This window comes from Pelophylax lessonae (assembly GCF_965119305.1).
Source record: "Pelophylax lessonae genome assembly, chromosome: 11".
NCBI lineage: Eukaryota > Metazoa > Chordata > Amphibia > Anura > Ranidae > Pelophylax > Pelophylax lessonae.
The window spans coordinates 69830011-69845130 of record NC_138778.1 but is presented as its reverse complement, the minus strand read 5'-3'; positions in this window follow the sequence as shown (position 1 = coordinate 69845130).

The window sequence follows — 15120 nt, the reverse complement described above, 5'->3', positions numbered from 1 at the left end:
GGTACTGTAAATATCTCCTAAACATGTACAGTTTAGGAGATATTTACCTTACATGCAGCCAGTGACGTCACTGGCGCATGCGCTCTGAAGGAACGGCTGCTGTTGCCGTTTCTTCAGAGCCCTGTGCCGTGACCGTCAGCTAGCGTGCGTGTGAGTGACGTCACCGTGGCTCCGGCCAATCAGATGGCCGGATGCCGCGATCCTGGAAGACGGGCGACTGGACATGTCGCCCATAATACAGGTGAGCGGGCGGCACGGCGGGGGCTCGTTCTTAGGTAAGTATTTCATAATGACCTAGTATGCGATGCATACTAGCTCATTATGGGTTTCTCTAAAAAAAACTTTAGAGGGTTTACAACAGGCATGTCCAACCTGCGGCCCGGAACCCCAGGCAATGCAGCCCACTGCCCCCTGACAATTTTTTTTATTTGCTGGGGAGGAAGGAAGTCGGGTCGGGGGCATGGCCACAGCAGCCTCCAACTAACGGTAGGCAGAGGCTGCCTCGAATAGGGGGGGTATGTGAGCATGTGCAGTGTTTCTGACTCATACCACCATGACCACTTCAAATCACTGAATTGGTCATGGTGGTTAGAGTGTTCCTTTAATATCTCTCAGAAGAAGTAAACCTCCATATACTGATTCCATTTCATTTGATAATCCTCTAGTTGTGTTAAATTAGTGCGGGGGGGGGCTGCAGTTTATTACTTATATACCTTAACTATAGTATATATTTTCTATGCGGCCCAAGAAAATTTCTCTACAATCAATGTGGCCCAGAGGAGCCAAAAAGTTGGACACCCATGGTTTACAACCTCTTTAATGACACTCCCAGATCGGTTCGCAGAGCGCAGTGCCAAATGTCAAATGGTTCAGGTGTTACGTTAGAAAACCATACCCCGTAAGAAATCCATACCCACGTCACTTCCTGTCAGGAACAGCTGAGCAGCGTAGCAGTGCGCATGCTTACAGCCCCGGATACGTCATTGAACAGCTGAGGGCCTGACAAGTGCGCATGCTCGGAGGGTATGGTTTTATCACGGTAGTGTGTGTAACGTTACACTTGCGGCAGTTACATTAAAACAGCTGGGCTGCAACATGGGTCATCTCCGCTCCTATCCCTGGCACTTCCGTGATCTCGGCAAGTAAATGTAAAAGCGGCGGCGGGTGTATGAAATCTAAATGACGGAGATCACGGCTCCGTGATCCGCTTTTATATTTATTAGCCGAGATGAGGGAAGTGACAGGGGAAGGAGCGGAGATGACTCATGTTGCAGCCCAGCTGTTTTAATGTAACCGCCGCAAGTGTAACGTTACACACACTACCGTGATAAATCCATACCCTCCGAGCACGCGCACTTGTCAGGCCCTCAGCTGTTCAATGAGTTAGGTGCTGACGTAGGTGCATCGGAAGTGACGAGGGTATGCATTTCTCACGGGTATGGTTTTTTTACGCAACACAGGAATCGGGTCACAGAGGTGTGAACATCCATTCGATCCAATTCCAGTGCCAACCAAACAGGTCCTGCACCATTTTGGAGCAAATGCGATGAGATTAGAGCAGTGTCATACTAGCGGGGGGCCAGGCACTGGGAGGAGTGCCGGACCAGCCGCATTTCCCTGTGAAGGCAGCGCTGCAGTTGCAGCTCCTTCAGTCTACGCTGCTCACAGGGGGCGGGAAGGTGAGTGCCTGGATAGGAGAAGCAGCGGGGGCAGCTGCATATAGAGGAATTTATCTTTTCATATTCCTCCTGCAGCCGCTGAATGCCCACTTCTCCTCTCCCTTCTACAGGCATTCAACGGCTGCAGGAGGAATATGGAAAGATTAATTCCTCTATATCCAGCTGCCCCACCGTTCCTCCTATCCAACTTCTTTTGCTGGCCCCCCAGTGCTGTCTAGCACCCCCCAGTGCTCTTCAGCTCCCCATAGTGCATTCCAGCTCCCCCCCATGCTCTCTGGCTCCCCCAGTGCTCTCCAACCCCCTGTTCTCCCTGACACCCCTCCCTTCCCCAGTGCTCTCCAGTTCCCCCCACCAGTGCTCTTCAGTCCCCCTGGTATTCCCTGCCCCCCCCCCGTGCTCTCCACCCCTACAATGCTTTCCAACCCCCCCCCCCCAGGCTATAAAATTTTTATGGTATGTGAACACAACGTCAAATTTTCATTTAATTAGTACAATTTGCGTCCGAAAAAAATCGTAAGAGCAAGATTACGCATGTTCGGAGAGTAAAGAATGCATACAAAACAATTCAATACATTACATAACTTCTGAAGTTGACTTCTGTGGTATGCGTATTTTTGCATGAAAGTAATAACCTCTTCACTTTTGATATAAGACTAGCATGCAACAAAAAACAGACGAAAAGTCGTCTGATAATTTGATCGTGTGTAGGAGACTTTATCCTTTTTCACACAGGCTTTCCGATCAGGTCCGCCTGTTAGTTTTTCAGGCAGACCTGCTCAGACCCTCTATTCACCCCTATGGAGCGGCAGATGTCAGCGGTGACATGTCCGCTGACACCTGCCACTATCCGATACTGTCTGCCAAATTCAGACCGATGGTGACCCTATTTTCTATCCATCTAGAGGATCTGATCGAATGGGATCAGATGAAAACGGACAGGCGGTCCATTTTCATCCGATCTCCCCATAGAGGAGAGCAGGAATCTGACAGGTCTGTTTCAGCACAGTGAGCGGAGATGGACCTGTCATCCACCTGCTTATCAGGGATCAGTGGATCGATCCACGCTTAGCAAGTGGACTTCTTCAAACTGAGGCACCCAGTGTGAAGGGGGCCTAACAAGCCAGGACAATAAAAAATATCCCCCAAATGACTCCCTTTTTGGAAAGCTGACATTCCAAGGTACTTAGTAAGAGGCATGGGGGTTAATTTACTGTAGCACCTAGTCAGCAAATGGGCTCCTATGCATTAGCGACTACTTTTAGTCAGAGAAAGGATTTACTAAAGCACTTAGTCAAAAAATAGTTACAACTGCAAATGTATGAATGGTCACAAAACTTGGCGACCATCTAAATTAGTTCCCCTCCTAGAACCAGGTGCATAGTAGAGAAAATCTTTTTTTAACCACTTCTGGACTGGAAGGTTTTACTCACTTAATGACCATGCCATTTTTTTGCAATTTGGCACTGCGTGAATTTAACTGGTAATTGCGCGGTCATGCAATGCTGCTTTTTTTTTTTTTTTACACAAAGTTGTCATTGAAATTATATATTGCTCACACATGCCATGGGTATATGTGAAATTACACCCAAAAATACATTCTGCTGCTTCTCCTGAGTACAGAGATCTCTCGTGTGAGAATTTTTGGCAGTCTAGCCACATTCTACTTACCAAAAAATGGTCATGGGGGGGGGGGGGGGGGGGGTTTGTGCTATCTTGGCATTTCATGGCCTCGGAAACTGTGATAGGTAGTGAGGAGGGAAATCAACAATTTTCACCCTTAGAAAGCCTGAAGGCGGTGATTGGTTTTCGGGGTCCTGTACGTGGCTAGACTGCCAAAATGTCTCACACGTGCGGTATCCCTGTACTCAGGAAAAGCAGCAGAATGTAGTTCTATATGAGCAATATAGAACTACATTCTATAGTTCTATATTCTATATATGAGCAATATATAATTTAACCTTCCCCCATCCGCGCTACAGCCTATATACGGCTGCAGCGCGGACTCGAATTTTCGGGAGGCCGTTTTTAAATGGCCTCCCAGTGACACGCCCCCCGCGCGCTCCCGCGAGCGCCCTGCGGGGGAAATCTGTGTCGGCCGTGTCCCTTGGACACGGCCGATCACAGATCGTGGTGAATGGCCAATCACAGCGGCCATTCACCACGTGATCGGGCCATCCAATGAGCGATGATCTCATATGTAAACATATGAGATCATCTCTCATCGCCGGCGCTCCTTCCTCACACGGAGCCTGCAGTGTGAGGAAGGAGGGGGAGCCTCACAGCGCCGGGGACACAGGAGAATGTAATCAGGGCACTGATCACCAGTGCCCTGATTACTAGAGGTAAAAACACACACACAGTGCCCCCCCATCAGTGCCCACAGTGCCCGCCATCAGTGCCCCCCATCAATGCCCACAATCAGTGCCCATAGTGCTGCTAGTCAGTGCCCATTAGTGCCTGCTCATCTAAGCACTGATGAGCACTGACTGGCAGCACTATGGGCACTGAGTGTGGGCACTGATGGTGCTGCCCATCAGTGCCGCTCATCAGTGCCACCCATCAGTGTCCAGTGCCATCCGCCAGTGCCCATCAGTGCTGCCTATCAGTGCCCGTCAGTGCCGCCTCTCAGTGCCCAGCAGTGCCACCTCTCAGTGCCCAGCAGTGCCACCTCTCAGTGCCCAGCAGTGCCGCCTATCAGTGCTCATCAGTGCCGCCTATCAGTGCTCATCAGTGCCGCCTCTCAGTGCCGCCTATCAATGCCGCCTATCAGTGCTCATCAGTGCGGAATATTAGTACCTCCTCATCAGTGCCCATAAGTGCCACCTCATCAGTGCCCATAAGTGCCACCTCATCAGTGCCCATCAGTGCAGCCTATCAGTGCCCATCAGTGCCGCCTCATCAGCGCACATCAGTGAAGGAGAAAAATTTATTTTCAAAATTTACTCGCAGAAAATAAGAAAAACTTTTTTTTTTTTTTCAAAATTTTCTGTCTTTTTTCTTTTTTTTTGTAAAAAATAAAAAACCCAGAGGTGATTAAATACCACCAAAAGAAAGCTCTATTTGTGTGAAAAAAATGATAAAAATTTCATATGGGTACAGTGTAGCATGACCGCGCAATTGTCATTCAAAGTGTGAGAGCGCTGAAAGCTGAAAATTGGCCTGGATGGGAAGGGCGTTTAAGTGCACAGAAGGCAAGTGGTTAAGTGACAACTTTGTGTAAAGAAAAAAAAAAATTTTTTCCTAAAACTTGTGGCAAAATATTCCATGGACTCAACATGCCTTTCAGCAAATAGCTTGGGGTGTCTACTTTTCAAAAAGGGGTCATTTGGGGGTGTTTGAACTGTCCTGGCATTTTATGCCCAATATTAGAAGCTTATGTCAAACATCACCCACTCTTCTAACCACTTGAAGAGCAAGCCTTTTCTGACACTTTTTGTTTACATGAAAAAATTTATACCAGAAAGTGTGTGGTCTGCCCACCATTGGACCTCCCAGCATCCACCCATTTCTAATGATGGGCATACATGCAATGTTCTTTTTTTCCATTCAGCACATAGCAAGAACATAGCAGATTCCTCCATTTGATCAATGTGGATGAAGAAATCTCTGCCAAGAAAAGTGTTAAAAAATTAATGGCGAAGCATAGGAGAGAACCGCCCTCTTTGGCCATCCCATTCCCTGTGCTTTGCCATATAAGCTCTTTTAATTTAACTGTGGTGGTGAAACCTCCTACAGCGCTGCAATCATTGATTTTTGTATATGCTGAGAGCAAATGCTGTTGTCAGAATAACCAAATCAGCGCTGCAGCTGATGGGTGTACCTGCAAAGCAAACAATTGTTAACAATAAGATGCATTAACAAAAAAACATTACAATATAAAAGTATACAGTGCAGTAAAACAGTAGAATGGTGGTATCTGCAAAGAAAACTATGGTTAACAATGAATATACAGTAACAATAAAACATTACAGTATATTATAAAGTACAGTAAAAGTAGAGTAAGAACAGAAAATTAACTCAATAAAATGACAACTATTTTTGGTAGAGGTGCACCGAAATTTCGGCCACCGATATTTTCGGCCGAAAATGGGACTATCCTATTTCGGCCGAAATGGGGTTAAAGATGCCGAAAATGTATGGCCGCTGATATCTGTAAAAAGTGAGCCCTTTACTTCCCTGTCATTTGCGGGTATCTCTGCTGACTGCTGCGAACCGATCTGGCGCCGGGCGCTTCATTGTGACCTGCACTGGTTGCTAGATGGCCAGCCGACTGGTGTCTAGCAACCAGTGACGTCTCGGAGGAGAGGACCCAGAATGCACAGCGGTGAAGGATCTCATCTCGCCTATTGCTGAAGTGCTCCACCCACCTCCTCCCTTCATGTGCTTTGCGCTGCGGAGGAAGGTAATGTGGATGTCTGCCGTTTTTTTTTTTTCTTCTCTCTCAGTGCCATCTATGTACTTGTGCAGCCTACAGGTGTAAAAAAACAGCTTGTCCCCTTTTTTCCTCCATAAGAACAACTGATTAAATTTACAATCACAGCCTAGTTCTGCTTGCCATTGGAGCTCACCCCCTTGTAATTGCAGCAGCACAAGGTGTTTGTAGATGCAAGTGAAAAGCACATTGCTTGCAATATTGCCTCAATAGTGTGTTTAGGTCCAGCAATCTCGCTCTCTCTCTTTCTCTCTAATGCAATTTCCCATAAAAGCGCTCTCTCTCTCTAATGCAATTTCCCATGAAAGCGCTCTCTCTCTCTCTCTAAAATTACGTGAATCGCATACTCCATGCAGCGGTATGTGATGCAAATCCCAAGAAGTAGATAATAATCAAATGAAATATAACACCATGATTCGCATACTAAACAATGCTCAAGAAAATGTGCAAATAATGCAACAGATTCAGGAATACATTCCTAACCATAACATGTGCAAATTTGACAATAAGTGCTGAATAATGGGTATCATGAATTATGATACCCATTTTTCAGCACTTACGGTCATCTAAAAGTCATTTTTGGTTTCGGTTTCTGGCCAAGGGCATCCTGAATTTTCAGTTTCTGTTTCGGCCCAGAATTTTCATTTCGGTGTATCCCTAATTTGTTTACACTTTTTTTGTAACTGTAAAAAAACTGTTCCAGGCTAGGGTCTCTCAAAATGCGAAAGACATCTAACATCTTTCGAGACCCTGTACAGTATGAAAGTGTGCACTAGACTGTGGCGTGCTGTACCCTATACTTATACTCTACTAGTGTGGGGTAGCGACAGAAACAGTCCCAGATGCAGAGACCAGGTTGGCCAGGTCAGGAGGGACAAAAATAGCAGGTTTCACGCCTATATCTGCCTTTTTTACAGACCCAACATCTTCATTGGGGCATTGGGGTGCTCTATGGGTAGGGATACCATGGAGGACATCTGGAAAATGCCTCTCACGCAGCCGGCTCACTGCATCTGGATTGTGAATTTGGGCCACAGCACCTTCTGGATATAGAAGGGCTGTGTGGTGATCTCTTCCTGGAATTTTAGGAAGGATTTACTTCTTCCAAAGGAAGGAAATAGCCCTGCATATTGATATCATGTTGTATTATCTTTATAGACATATATAGACGCATCTACTCCTGAAGAAGTGAGCTGTGTCTTACGAAACGTGAGTTCTAAGATGCTTTCATACCACCATGTAACTTCAATTGCTATTTACAAACATGTATACCATCATGTACTCTATGATTAATTGATCTGGCATATGTATATGTATTTTATGATGATTTTTTACTCTCAATAAAATTATCTTTGGCCAATTGTGCTCTTCTCATTTAAAGTCCCAGAGCTAATTCCTTCCTTTGTATGTAATTTTAGGGATGGAGGTGTGTCATTGGCAGTATCAGACCCCTTTTTTATCATTGGATCCACTTCTTCCTGACGCTTGTAATGTTCCGGTACCTTTGGTACCCTAAATTACACTTTCCACAAGTGTATGCGCCCTACCATTTACTTTTGGAAAGGTGCGCATACACCTTTAAGACTGGAGCTGTCATCACTCAGCGCCGGACTAGATGGCTATTTAAGGCGTCGGCTCTCACTCACATGTGTTCGTTCAAACACCCTTATCTGGATGCTAACCTTGCTTGAAGCTTCCATGCTTGCAAGCTTACTTCGCTGACGGAACCTCGCTGCGCTGATCCCTGTATCCCGCTACTGGATCATCCGCCTCTCCTGAACCACCCTTCGGCTGTATCGCTAATAGTGCTAAGTACCCCACAGGGGAATTCTCTATAAACTTATACTAAGCTTACACTATCTAGCTCTGCATAGTAGAGACTGTTTATCACATCTGCATAAACTAGATTGCTAGCTCTTGAGACTACTGCTACTTTTCTGCACTGGGTTGATCTCTTTTGTATGTCCACCTGCTATTCTATCATCTGCTACCATACAACATTGCTAAACCTTCCTGCATCCATCTGCTACTGTCTCACCTTCAAGTGTCTATCACCTACCACCTCCACTCAACCTATCCCTCAACCTTCATCATTGTGTTACCACATGCATAAAGTCACTCTAAGAACCAGCTTGCTAATTGTGTGTATTTACTGGCTGAAATAAGACCTTCCACACATGATGAGTCATTGAGGTTGGGAATGGTGTCTCAGCATATCTCTTACATGACTGCTGACGTGGAACTATTTCTGCAGCTGAAAATCCACACCATATAAAAACGCAGGAGCGTTACAGATTGAACGAACCTAAAAATGGATTCAGCAGAAATAGTTCCAGAAATAACCACTCAGGTGACACAATTAAAACAGCAAGTATCTGCGTTAATACACGCACTTGCTGAATTAAAAGAAGACAATCAGGCTCTGTCGCAGCAGGTAATTAGACTGACACAACTTACCTCTGCTCAGTCCCCTGAACCCAAGATAAATCCCCCTTTGGTATTTACAGGCGATCGCAAAAAATTTCGCGAATTTAAAAACGCATGTGAGTTACTTTTTTTGCTAAAACCTCGTACCTACCTTACTGATCACATTAAGGTTTGTACTATTATTTCTTACCTATCAAGCGATCCTCGAGCCTGGGCAGATTCTCTTTTTGAGAAAAACGACCAGCTTCTCAACTCCTATGCCTTGTTCCTGGCAGAGCTCACTAGCCTATATGATGACCCCAATAGGCAGAGTACTGCTGATCTTCAGTTAAGATCCTTGAAACAAGGAAAGAGGCCTGTGGAAGACTTTGTCGCAGAGTTCAAGAGATGGACCCTTGATTCAGAATGGAATGATGCATCTCTGAAAACCCAATTTAGGCTTGGCCTATCAGAGGCCGTTAAGGACGAGCTCGCCCGAGCGGATCTGCCAAAAACCCTGGATGCATTAATACAACTCAGTATTACCATAGATAGAAGACTACGAGAAAGAAAGGCTGAAAAGATGGGAATGCCATTATCCGTTTCCTCTCGAAGTCTGGCCGTTCCTATGGAGGTAGGAACCATACGCCCACCGCTATCCACTATGGAAAAAACCAAAAGACGAAATGAAAATCTCTCCTTGTACTGTGCATCCCCGGATCACAAGATAAACGTCTGTCCCCTAGTCAACAAAAAGAAGGGTGAGTGTTCACATGTCTCTCTAGGAGGATTGACAACTTCATTCACTAACCCCTACATTTCTGTTTTTTTGACATTACAGTGGGACCAGAACAGGATTACTACTAAGGCCATGATTGACACAGGATCTTGTGGAAATTATATGGATATATGTTTTGCTGCTTTAAATAAAATTCCTATTATTTCTAAACTCAAACCTGTCTCAGTAAGTCTTATTACCGGTGTTCCGTTATCCTCTGGTCCGATTACCGATCAGACACAAGCACTTCTAGTTACTATTAACGAGTCTCATAGGGAGACTTCTACCTTCGATTTAATACCATCACCCCACTTTCCCATTGTGTTGGGACTTCCCTGGTTGCACACACACCAACCAACCATAGATTGGAAGAAACGGTCCTTGACCTTCCCTTCTTGTTATTGCGAGGAAACGTGTAACCTCCCGTTTTCCGGGAAGATTCTGTCTGTGGTGACAGATGAGATTGCACCACTATGTTATCAGGATCTTTCTGAGGTTTTTCTTGAGAAAAATGCTCAAGCATTACCTCCTCATCGAGACTATGATTGTAGCATTGATCTACTCCCAAATAGCAAATTGCCGTTCGGTCATGTTTATCCTCTTTCACAGGATGAACTTGCCCATCTCAAAACCTATTTGGATGAGAACTTGGAAAAAGGTTTTATTAGACCTTCCACTTCTTCCACAGCAGCAGGACTCTTTTTTGTTCGCAATAAAGATTCAAGTCTCAGACCTATCATCGACTACAGGAAATTGAATGCTATCACAATAAAAGATCGCTATCCTCTACCGCTTATCCCTGAGCTCATTGAGCAGGTGCGTGGAGCTACCTATTTTTCAAAATTAGACCTGAAAGGAGCATACAATCTCATTCGAATCCGTGATGGACACGAGTGGAAGACTGCATTCAGAACTAGATACGGATTGTTCGAATATCTTGTGATGCCATTCGGCCTATGCAATGCCCCTGCAGTTTTCCAACGATTTATAAACGATATTTTTAAAGACTTACTAGATGTCTGTGTTGTGGTATATCTGGACGATATACTTATATATTCACGGACCCTGTCTGAACACATAAGACATGTAAGACTTGTATTATCGAGATTGCTTGCACATAATCTTTATGTGAAGCTGAAGAAATGCTTGTTCCATAAAGACGAGGTACTCTTTCTAGGCTACATCATATCCAAAACAGGAATCGAGATGGACATGAGTAAAATATCCTGCATTCAGGATTGGCCTACACCAACTACACGCAAGGCGCTACAGCGATTCCTGGGATTTTCAAATTTCTACAGGAAGTTCATCAAAAACTTTTCTGCTATTGTGAGACCCCTCACACAGCTCACTAGCATAAAAATACCATTTAAATGGTCAGAAGAAGCAAATAAGGCTTTCCACTTGTTAAAGACAAGGTTTACTTCCGCTCCCATATTACGCCATCCAGACCCATCCCTCCAATACATTCTGGAGGTAGATGCGTCAAACCTGGCAGTAGGAGCAATACTCTCCCAACGACCTACCCCCACTTCACCACTTCATCCAGTCGCCTTTTTTTCTAAATCCCTGAGCAGTCCCGAGATAAATTACCCCGTGGGTGAGAAGGAACTGCTTGCTATAAAATTGGCTCTGGAGAATTGGCGACATTTACTCGAAGGCACCCAATTACCAATAATTATATACACGGACCATAAAAACCTCCAATATCTTCAGACTAGCAAAACTCTCTCGCATCGACAGGTACGATGGTCACTATTCTTTCTAAGGTTTAACTTCCTAGTGACCTACACACCTGCAGATAAGAACAAAAAGGCGGATGCACTATCACGACTAACTGAAGAAAACTACTTTGAAATTCCTTCCGTTCCTATAATACCTCACAAACGCATTATTGGAGTTGTCCGTTCCTTGAAGGAAGAGGTTCTGCATGGTATAAGGTTGGATTCATCCCCACCACAACTAACTACCGATGCAGAAGGCTTCCTCTACTACAACGACAAACTTTACATACCACCTACCCTACGCACCAAGATCTTGGAATTATCGCATGATGTGCCTATGGCAGGACATATGGGTATGACAAAGACTTTCAATTTGATTTCTCGGCAATTCTGGTGGCCTGACATGAAAACATCTATACAAAAATTCGTCTCTTCATGCAATGTCTGTGCCAGGTCCAAAATTGACACTACGAGACCATCCGGTCTACTATGCAGTCTACCAATACCCCAAACTCCATGGGAGGTTCTGTCATTGGACTTCATCGTAGAATTGCCTCCTTCCAAAGGATTTAATACCATCTTGGTGTCAGTGGACCATCTGACAAAGATGGCACATTTCATTGCTATTCGCAGACTACCTTCGTCCAAACAAACGGCAGAACTCCTGATGAAACATGTCTTCAGATTACATGGTATCCCAAAAACTCTTTTGTCTGACCGTGGATCCCAATTTATTTCTAAATTCTGGCAAGAACTATGTCACATACTACGGATTGAGCGGAAGCTCACTTCTCCTTACCATCCGCAGACCAACGGACAGACTGAAAGAGTCAACCAATGCATCGAGCAGTATTTACGTTGTTACACTTCTTACCAACAGGATGATTGGTTGGATCTTCTCCCCCTGGCAGAATTTGCCTACAACAACGCAACTCACAGTACAACCAAGCAGAGTCCGTTCTACTTGAACTATGGGTTCCATCCCTCTATTCTCCCTCCACGCATCCTTCCTTCAAATAACCCAGTAGCCTCAGACTATCTTACCCAAATAAAGGATTCTCTGGGTTTACTAAATACTACCATTGCACACGCTCACAGTCAACAAAAGAAGTACTATGATCTTCGTAGAAGACCTTCTCCACAGTATACTATCGGGGACCTCGTTTGGCTCTCAACAAAAAACTTGAGACTGAAGATCCCTAGCAAAAAGCTTGGACCTCTGTTCTTGGGACCTTTCCCAATCAAGAAACTTATTGGAAAAGCTGCAGTGCAGCTTACATTGCCAATGGACCTAAAAATCCATCCCATTTTCCATGTGTCGCTACTAAAACCCCATGTTCCGGACCAAGGAATAAGGCCTAATATTCCACCTCCCCCTCCTGTACAAGTTGAAGGTGGAGAAGAATACGAGATAAAAGAGATTCTGGATTCTCGTATCTACAGAAGAAGACTTCAGTACTTGGTTAGATGGAAGAACTATGGGCCCCAAGACGACACCTGGCTAAACACCTCTGACATACATGCCCCTAGATTAATCCGCAATTTTCATGCGAGATACCCAGACAAACCAGCTCCAGAGGCCTTCAGGAGCAGGCCTTAAGGGGGGGGTATTGTAATGTTCCGGTACCTTTGGTACCCTAAATTACACTTTCCACAAGTGTATGCGCCCTACCATTTACTTTTGGAAAGGTGCGCATACACCTTTAAGACTGGAGCTGTCATCACTCAGCGCCGGACTAGATGGCTATTTAAGGCGTCGGCTCTCACTCACATGTGTTCGTTCAAACACCCTTATCTGGATGCTAACCTTGCTTGAAGCTTGCAAGCTTACTTCGCTGACGGAACCTCGCTGCGCTGATCCCTGTATCCCGCTACTGGATCATCCGCCTCTCCTGAACCACCCTTCGGCTGTATCGCTAATAGTGCTAAGTACCCCACAGGGGAATTCTCTATAAACTTATACTAAGCTTACACTATCTAGCTCTGCATAGTAGAGACTGTTTATCACATCTGCATAAACTAGATTGCTAGCTCTTGAGACTACTGCTACTTTTCTGCACTGGGTTGATCTCTTTTGTATGTCCACCTGCTATTCTATCATCTGCTACCATACAACATTGCTAAACCTTCCTGCATCCATCTGCTACTGTCTCACCTTCAAGTGTCTATCACCTACCACCTCCACTCAACCTATCCCTCAACCTTCATCATTGTGTTACCACATGCATAAAGTCACTCTAAGAACCAGCTTGCTAATTGTGTGTATTTACTGGCTGAAATAAGACCTTCCACACATGATGAGTCATTGAGGTTGGGAATGGTGTCTCAGCATATCTCTTACATGACTGCTGACGTGGAACTATTTCTGCAGCTGAAAATCCACACCATATAAAAACGCAGGAGCGTTACACGCTTTATTATTATTATTATTATACAGGATTTATATAGCACCAACAGTTTGCGTAGCGCTTTACAATGTGAGGGAAGACAATACAGTTACAATACAGTTCAATACAGGAGGAATTAGAGGGCCCTGCTCGAGCTTACAATCTAGAAGGGAGGGTCAAGTGAAACAAAAGGCAATGACTGTGGGGGATGGGCTGATGGAGAAAATGGAAGTATAGTTGCTAGGTGTTAAATAGGCTTTATATAGCATAAGCATTCAGCAGTGCCAATTGGAATAGGTATACGGACACTTTTTTTTGTACCAGCGTCTGGCCTTACGGGCAATTAAGTACGGCGCCATCATCTGGTCATTGAAGTCCACCTCTTTAATGTTAAGGTTGTATTCATGGACACAGAGGGGCTTCCCAACAACACCAGTCTCTGTTGCAATTTAGACTGTTGTATCTGCGTGAATAGAGGACAGAATGAAAACATTCTGAGTATCCCTCCACTTCACTGCAAGCAATTTATTACACGTCAAGCAGGCTCTCTCCCCCCCCCCCCCAAGTCTAAGTCAGGAATCTACAAGCTGTTGGGGGAAGCCCCGGCGATTAGGTCGCACAGTGCCACATGCGCCAATTCCAAAATCAAAAAGGTGACTAAAAAGTGGCACGCTTGTGTAATAATTGTCCATGTGTAAATGGTACCCCTTTCTGAATAAGGGTGACACCAAGTCCCAAACAATCTTGCCACTGCTCCCCATGTAGTCTGGGCAGTTGGGAGGCTCCACATTGCTATATTTTCCCTCATATATCTGGAAACTACATTATAAAGAGTTTATACATCTTGACCCCATATTTGGCACGCTTGCTGGGGAGAAACTGTTTGAAAGCAAGGTAGCCAGAAAATTGAATCAGGGACTCATCAACGCAGATAGCTTGTTGGGGTATATACAAGGCTGCAAACTTATGGTTGAAGTAATTTACAAGGGGCCGAGTTCATTGTCACTGGAGCGCATGAGCCGCAAGATTTGCCGGTATCTAGTCCTGGCCATGGCAGCAGAGAACACAGGCATATGATGAATTTGGTCAGTGGACTAATATGACCGCAACTCACTCTTCTTATTAATGCCCATGATGAGGGATAGGCCCAGAAAGGATTTAAATTTGTGTAGCACCCTCCTAGGTAGGTGCTAGTGAGAGAGTATAGTTTTGGCTCTGTCTGCCTATTAGAGGAGCAGCAGGCAAATCTATATTGCTTTCTGCCTACCAGAGAGCAAGATCTGTGAGTTAGGTCTGCTCATAGTGCTCAGTGTGTGATTCATCTGGTCTAGGGATTGTTTCACACTGGTCCAATAGGAGGCATATTGGACAGTGGAGGAAATCTGACCAATGGGTACATAGGCTTTGATACAGCCCCAGTGATTGGCACAGACTGTCTCAGTGCATTGTGGGGTGTGGTATAAAAGCCAGGAGGACATGTGCTGCGGGGTCTTTGGCTGGTGAGCAGAGTCCCGGGGGGAGGGTGGCAGCTGCCTCCTCCTCTGTAGCAGTGGCATGGGATCACAGGCAGACGGCCTGGGGACCAGAAGGAGCTGAGCCTAGAGGTCCATGAGAGCTGACTGAAGGGGTAGAGACACTGGAGATCCTCGAAAACCAGAATCGTGAGTGCAGGGGGATCATGTCTAGGGGCCTGACCAGAGGGGGGCCACCCGTG